The sequence below is a fragment of the Arachis ipaensis genome, chromosome B04 (assembly GCF_000816755.2).
Source record: "Arachis ipaensis cultivar K30076 chromosome B04, Araip1.1, whole genome shotgun sequence".
NCBI lineage: Eukaryota > Viridiplantae > Streptophyta > Magnoliopsida > Fabales > Fabaceae > Arachis > Arachis ipaensis.
Window position 1 is genome coordinate 42,950,766 of NC_029788.2, and position 7,173 is coordinate 42,957,938.

Sequence of the window (7,173 nt, forward strand, 5' to 3'; positions counted from 1 at the left end):
TATCTCAGGTTTTCTTCCAACAAGATCATAGTTCTCCTGCATACTTGAAAAAAAGAGAAAATACAAGTTTGCTTTTACCCAAATTAATCCTTCCATTTACAAAATTTGTGTAATCTATTTTCACTTGAATTTATATTGAAATAATGCCACATTTACGCTTTTATTAATCTTTTGAAGGATGTTTGTTACTCATTTTCTCTTTCAGAATATGAAATGATTTTTCCTTACGTTTTTCATTCTTTATGAACAATGTATTCAAAGACATTTCTAACCATACTTTTAAAATTTTGTGAGCATTATCATTGGATTTAGTTATTTTTCTCCTACGATCTCATACTTCTTTGACTCGGTTTAGTTTTGTTTCAAACTGCTGCACTGTTTTCTCCTTAATGTTTCCGTTGAATTTCTTTGATTTGAGATCTTTTCTTAAACTTGTAATTTGATTTTCGTCCCAACATTCTTCATTGTTTGTATGTCCTTGTGTACTTGTGATCTCAGCAGTTTTTCAAATCTTTGTGAGTGCTGTCCTTGTCACTTATCCTTCCTTTCTGAAGTCTTGTATCCTTATGAGTAAACTCAAAATTTGTCTCAATGTCACGTGCGATCTTAGATACGGCAAGTAATACGTTAATTCTTAGGACACGGTTTGTGAATGCGAATGGTAAAACTTATAAATGTGCGATGCCACAAAATATTATGGAGCTGTGTTCTATGCGAAAGAGTTTTGTCGATGTTATGCTTGTGACCAAGTGTGGGTTTGAGAAATAATTGAAGTTGAGAACTCTCAGATGAATTGTGCGATAAAGTACAGTTGGGAATCGCGATGGTGAGCTATGTTAAGCCCTTAATGTTGTCACCATGTAACCTCTTTGTTTTGAGCTTATCTTCTAACTTTTGCTTTACACCACACTTTTTTCCTATATATAAGTCTTATGGCTTGACCGGAATTTGAAAAAATATATATATTTCAAGACTTTTTGCTTTTCTAAAATATTCAAAAGCAAACCATTAAAACTAAGTAGTATCTTGTATATTACTTTAATTTTCGAGGACGAAAATTTTTATAAGGTGGGTAGAAAAATAATTATATTATCTCTAATTATCGAATTAGAATATTTATTTGAAAATAATTTGTAAGTTGATAATTAAATAATATTTTTTTAATAAATACTAGTGTTGGGTTAAAATAGGTTTTTAATTATCCTATTACTCTTAATTTTATAAAATTGTTATATTACTCATATGAATTTTACCCTAACTCTAATTTCCCAAAATAAAACCTTAATTGAAACAAAAATCCCTAATTCCTTTAGCCGCCCTTGTTTCTCCTTTCTAATCAAACATACGGCAGCAGCAATAGTAGAAAGCAAGAAAGAAAAAGAAAGAAAGAAATGGTGAGGGCATAGAGGAAGAGATCTGGGGGAAAAGGGAGACCGGGAAGGAGGGGGACCGCGTGCAGTCGTCGTCGCCGCGCCGCCGCTCCGTTGCCGTCGCGCCGCACCACCAACACAGGAGAGAACCAAGGGGAGAGAGAGCGACGCGTTTGAGAGAGAGAGGGAGTTGCTGCCTTCTGCACCGCCGCGCCCTATCCGCGTTGCCGTCGCTGATTGGTGGAAGGGAGAAGCAGAGCGCGCACAAAGAAGGAGAAGCCGTTCACCACTGACAAACCTTCGTTGGCAGTGATTCGCCGCCGCTGAAGCTCGTCACTGCTGCCGTGCCACCGCCGCAGAGAGAGGAAGTGAGGCGATTAAAGAGAGGAGGAGGAAGGAGACCCGTGCGCCGTCAGAAGCAGTTTCGCCCAGTTGCCGGCGTCGTCTTCATCTGAACCACCACCAGATCCGCCACTACCGAAGCTTCTGGCTGCGCCTCTGCCGTCGGCAGAGCTTGCCATCACGAGAGGTGAGCCGACATCGCGTTCTTGCTGCTTTGGGCCACCAGTGCCGCTGCTGCTACTCCAAAATTCCACTTCTGTTTCTTAGGGTTTGCTATCTCAGCCCCTTGAAGTTATCATCGGTTCTGTTCTTGCCGGTGAGGGTCGTCGGAGCTGCCGTAATTCCAGTCTCTTGTTCCTCTGATAAGTTTATTCTGTCGCGCCTTGTCTCGCTATAATGTTTCATTAATTAACTCTGTCATACTTTACATAAATGTTTCTTTGTATCCTTACTCAGCCTTAAATCACAGTAGATTATTAGATTCACCGCTATTGTCGTTTTGTAGCTGCCTCGCGGTGTTGTTCCATCATCACTGTTGCTGGAAGAAGCAGTCGAAGTGGCTGCCATGAATTAAAAGGAGAGGGAGTTGTTACAATAGGTTTATGTGAACTTGGCTAATTGAGGTAGGGGATTGATTTAAAGTTAAAATATTTTGAGATTGAGTACCTGATGAGTTTAGTGGATTAATGCAAGTGAATTAATTTCTGTGTTTAAAATAATTTTCTGCTGTGATTAGAGTTGTTGTGGTTGTTGCGTAAGCGGTTTGGAGCTGAGGCTGCAGCTGCCACTGATTGCGGGCCGAAAAGAAAGGGTCTCTTGATGCGTTTGGTTTATGAGTTTCGATTATTCGAGGTAGGAGTTTTCCTTAAAATATATTTATATTACAGAGTTGTGATAAATAGATATTAATGTGAGAGAACATATGCCTGTGATTATAATTGTCTTCTAAATGTGGTTTTTTGCTGGACTGAATGACTGATTGCTTGATTGCTTGAGTAGTTTGTGATTGTTGAAAAGAAATTAGTTTGAAAGGTTATTTAATTGATTATTATGAAAAATGGCTTTTCTTGGTTTTGAAGCTATTTTTGATGATGTAAAGGAATTGGCTTTGGAAATGGTTTAATTTTGAGTTAGTGACTTTATAAATGACTTTATAAATGATTTAGTATTTGAGTTGGTTTGATTTTAAAAAGAGATTTATTATGAGCACTGATTCGCTTTGAAAATAATTTGATATTGGAACTAGCTGAATCTTGAAAAATGATTGAGGTTTGAAAAAGGTTTGAGAAATGTTTGGATGGGACCCGAAAAGGGTGGCAAAATCCGAGTTTTAGAGGAGATGCTGCCGAAATTTTATAAAATTAGAAGTTTCATTTGAAGTAGTTATTTTAAAAGGTTTAATTTTAAGCATTATATGATTTAAGATTACTTCACTTATCAAAGAAAAAAAATTATTTTTTGGATTGAGAATTGTTAGTGAACGAAACGGAAAGAAGGATGATGAGGATTGATTTGAAATATGATTTTTGAATGAATTTGAAAATGGGATATGGATTGACGAATGATGATATTGAGAATGGCTTAGATATTGATGAATGATGAATGAATTATTTATATGGCTTATGAATTTGAAATATCTGAGATACGAGGTTCCCTGGATTAAGTGCCGTGGCTTGCCACCACGTGTACCAGGTTGAAAACTCGATACTCTGTTGACCCTACGACGTAAGTGTGACCGGGCACTATATAAATTCCCGGAAATGTTACCCCCATTGAGCAATATTGATTATTTGAGAAAAAGCTATGCATAGACTCTTGGGGATGCACATCGGGGGATAGTCTAAGGACAATTCAGACTTGTCGGGTTGGTTGGATAACCGACATATGAGCCTCATCAGCCATAGGACAGGCATGCATCAAATGCATTTGTATGTTTTGCTTGGGTTTGAACTTGTTTTGGTTTGCCTAATTGCTAAACTGTTCTTAACTGCTACTTGAACTATTTGCTGTAACTGCTACCTACTTGTGCTTTCCTTGTCTGTCTTGCTTGTGTTTGTCCTAGCGTGCTACATTTGAGAATGAACTTTGGTGCTGAAATGATGACTGTGTTGTTTGATTGCATGGTTGGTTTCTGATTGAGATTTTCTTATAAGAAAGGAAATGTTTTGAATTTCTGAAAGATTAAGCATTGTTTCTTTAAAAAAGTTTTTGAACGATTTCCTATGGGTTTTAAAAGATTCATAAATCAATGATAACTGAGCTTGACAACAGTTTTCTTATTAAATATCTTCTTATGACAACTTTGAAATTCCATGGTGAGACCGTGTGGTTAGGTTCTCACCCCCTACAGCTTTACCTTTTCAGGAACCGGATGAAGAAGCATTAAGAAGAGTTATACTACGTTTGGTTTATATGCTGTTGTATTATTTAGATTATTTTCTTCCCTCGTCTTTGTTATTACTAGTTTGTAAGAGGGATAGGAATTGTATGTTTTATATGTATAATATATTGAGTTATTATGTAAGGAGTCTTGTATGTGAATCTATGCCTGCTTGTTTATTTTTTTTAAGATAAAGTATTTACTTCTGATGTTCAAAGAAATCAGCGATACAGTGTCGAGTCACAGGCTCCTATTTTAGTATTTAATATGTAAACTAGTCGTAATACTTATTGCTATCAGAGTAGCGTAGCCGGAAGCGTGACTTCTGATAGTGAGGGTGTTACACTCGGTGTCCCGTCCCTATAAACAAATGCAGCCTAATTTTTATATCTCAAAAGAGGCTCATATGATAAGTTTTATTTCATGTTTAACATTCTATAATCATAGAATTCATATATCTCTTAAACACTTACTGATTTGAGCATCAGAGTACCTTTTGCAGGTACCCTGTAATACCCTACCATTCATATTTTTATACTCGAGTTATAAGTCAATGATAAAAAGGTGGTACGACTCAAGAGGGAGTTATAATACATATATATAACTAGAAGAGATTATTAAACGAGAAGTTTGAAAATGAATTAAAGACTAATTTTCTTCATTCCTAAAACTTATAAGATAATAAGACTAATTTTCTTCATTCCTAAAACTTAAGATATTAAATTAGAAAAATATAAAGTATTTAAATTAAGTCATATAAAATTCTTATTATTTGACAACTACTAATTCTATAATTTAAATATAGAATATAACTCAATAATTGTAAAATTAGATAAAATTCTAATTTAAATAGTCATACCTCATTATTTTTTAATTTCTAAGACTTAAAATTGTAATTAGGAGAATAACCCATAATTATAGAGTTTGGATGAAAACCTTAATTTATTTCAAATCCAATTAATCAAAACTGCCTTTAATTATTTTTAATAAAATAATTTCTGAAATTAAAACTGTAAATAAATATATATGACTTGAAATTAGTTCGTAATAACTTTTCAAAAGTTCTGGGTCTTACATTCCACCCATCTTATAAAAATTTTCGTCCTCGAAAATTAAAAAAATACATAAGGGGTTACAAAGAATCAATACTCTACTTTATAAATGCTGTTTAGATAAGTAAGAAAATTTAGCATATATATATAGATGTTCAAATACTGAATAACTATAAGATTTAAATATAAGGGTAAGGTATGGTGTAAGGCAGAAGATAGAAGATAGGATTGATGCAAAAAGGTTATGTGGTTTCAAAGCTTTGCAAAGGCTTGGAGGATCAACGTAGGGTTCAAGTCAAGATAGGCGTTCACAAAGCAAAGCTATAGTTAATGTGGCAAAAGGCCACAAGGCAAGTTGGTATTAAAACAATGGTTATAACGTTCTTTCACAGATCTCTCTCCACTTCGGAACTTTAACTTTCCAACTCCATCAATCACTTCACAACTCCATAACTAATCGCAAGCCTAACATCCACAAACTCGTCTATGAGAAACGAAACTCCCACAACTTCTCATAACCTTGCACACTTACCGCTTCACCTTCCGTGTCCACAAACAGGTCTTAAAGAACTAACGCATCGTATTACTATGCCTAAAGATTGCACGTGACATTACAACAATTCTCGAGTTTATTCAGGAGGATACATGACTCTAAAAAAGAAGGGCAGACAACAAAGATAGTCACCACAAGAGTCTTAAAAGAACTGATGAAACTACAAGTAAATAAGAATGTACCATCGACGAAGAGTATTAGAAAGAAACTCAATTTAACAACCTCAAGGATGACGTTTGGTGGTCACTGAACTGGTTTGGCGGCAGCCTCGGCAACCACGTCGAGCGGCAGCGGCGACGACGACTGTAACAAACATGCAGTGATGATAAAGCTCTCGGGAACTCAAAGGAAACAAAAACCAACTTAAAACCTTACCGGCAAGGGATCTCAGCGGCGGCAGAGGCTCGGCTAGAAGCTCTGGCAGTGGCATATCTGGCGGCGACGGCTTCTCAACGGCGACACACTCCACGGCGGTAACTCCCCCGCAGTGCGTCTCTCTCTCTTGCGAACGGCGGCCACGACGACTCCTTCTCCTCCCACGGCTCTCTCCCTCGGTCCTGGTCTTCCTCGCGACGGCGATGAGTGGCGCGATGGTAGCGGCGGTCAGCAATGGTGGCGACGAGTTGGAGCACGAATGGCAGTGGCTATGGACGACGGCGAGCTCGACGACAACATCGGCCTCTTCTCCTCCATCTGGTGGTGACTGGCGTTCAACGCCAGCCACCAGCCTAATTCCTGGCGTTCAACGTCCAAAGGGAGTCCAAGGTTGGTATTCAATGCCCAAGAAGGGTCTAGCTCGTGGATTTCACTCAAGCTCAGCCCAAACACTCACCAAGTGGGCTCCAGAAGTGGATTTTCGCACTATAGGACTAGCTTATCTTATTTTCTTTAATTCTTAGTTATTAGATTAGTATATATAGAACAAGGACCACCCTTGTTCAGAATTTTTATGCCATATTTTCAAATTACATGTTTCTTTGTACAGTATGAGTCACTAACCTCCTAAGGTTAAGGTTAGGAGCTCTACTGATTCTTATGAATTAATAGTCACTATTGATGCGTGAGTATCTTTTCTATCTTTTTCTAGTGAATTTGCATCTAATTTGTTGAGTTTAATAAAGAATTAATTATCTTTTAGCCAATATGGATGCTACTTTGAGTCTTTTGCAATTTTGTTTATTTTAGGTAGCATTTGGCAAAATTTGATGGAGTTTCTGCAGCACAAGAATCAAAGGAGATGGCAGCGAGGAGCGAGAAAAGACCATCAATGCGTACGCGTGACTGACGCGTACGCGTGATATGCGCCACGTGCAGAAAACGCAGAAAAATGATGGGGGCGATTTCTGGGCTGTTTTGACCCATTTTCCAGCCAGAAAACACAGATTAGAAGCTGCAGAATGGACAAAGCAAGTGGTCCCCACCCATCAGCTGAAGACTTGTTAATTAATTCAAATTTAAATTCAAATATTATTTTTA

At 37.3% G+C, this 7,173-nt stretch overlaps 1 long non-coding RNA gene across 3 annotated transcripts; it reads left to right on the forward strand.

The window, feature by feature from the left end:
- On the forward strand, nt 1,295-4,136 carry LOC110271043. 3 transcript variants are annotated; one of them, XR_002361054.1, is made up of 4 exons: nt 1,295-2,049; nt 2,218-2,335; nt 2,449-2,564; nt 4,077-4,136. It is a non-coding gene; the product is annotated as an uncharacterized LOC110271043 (long non-coding RNA). The 3 variants fall into 3 exon arrangements; XR_002361055.1 differs by having other exon boundaries at nt 1,295-2,028; XR_002361053.1 differs by having other exon boundaries at nt 1,300-2,335.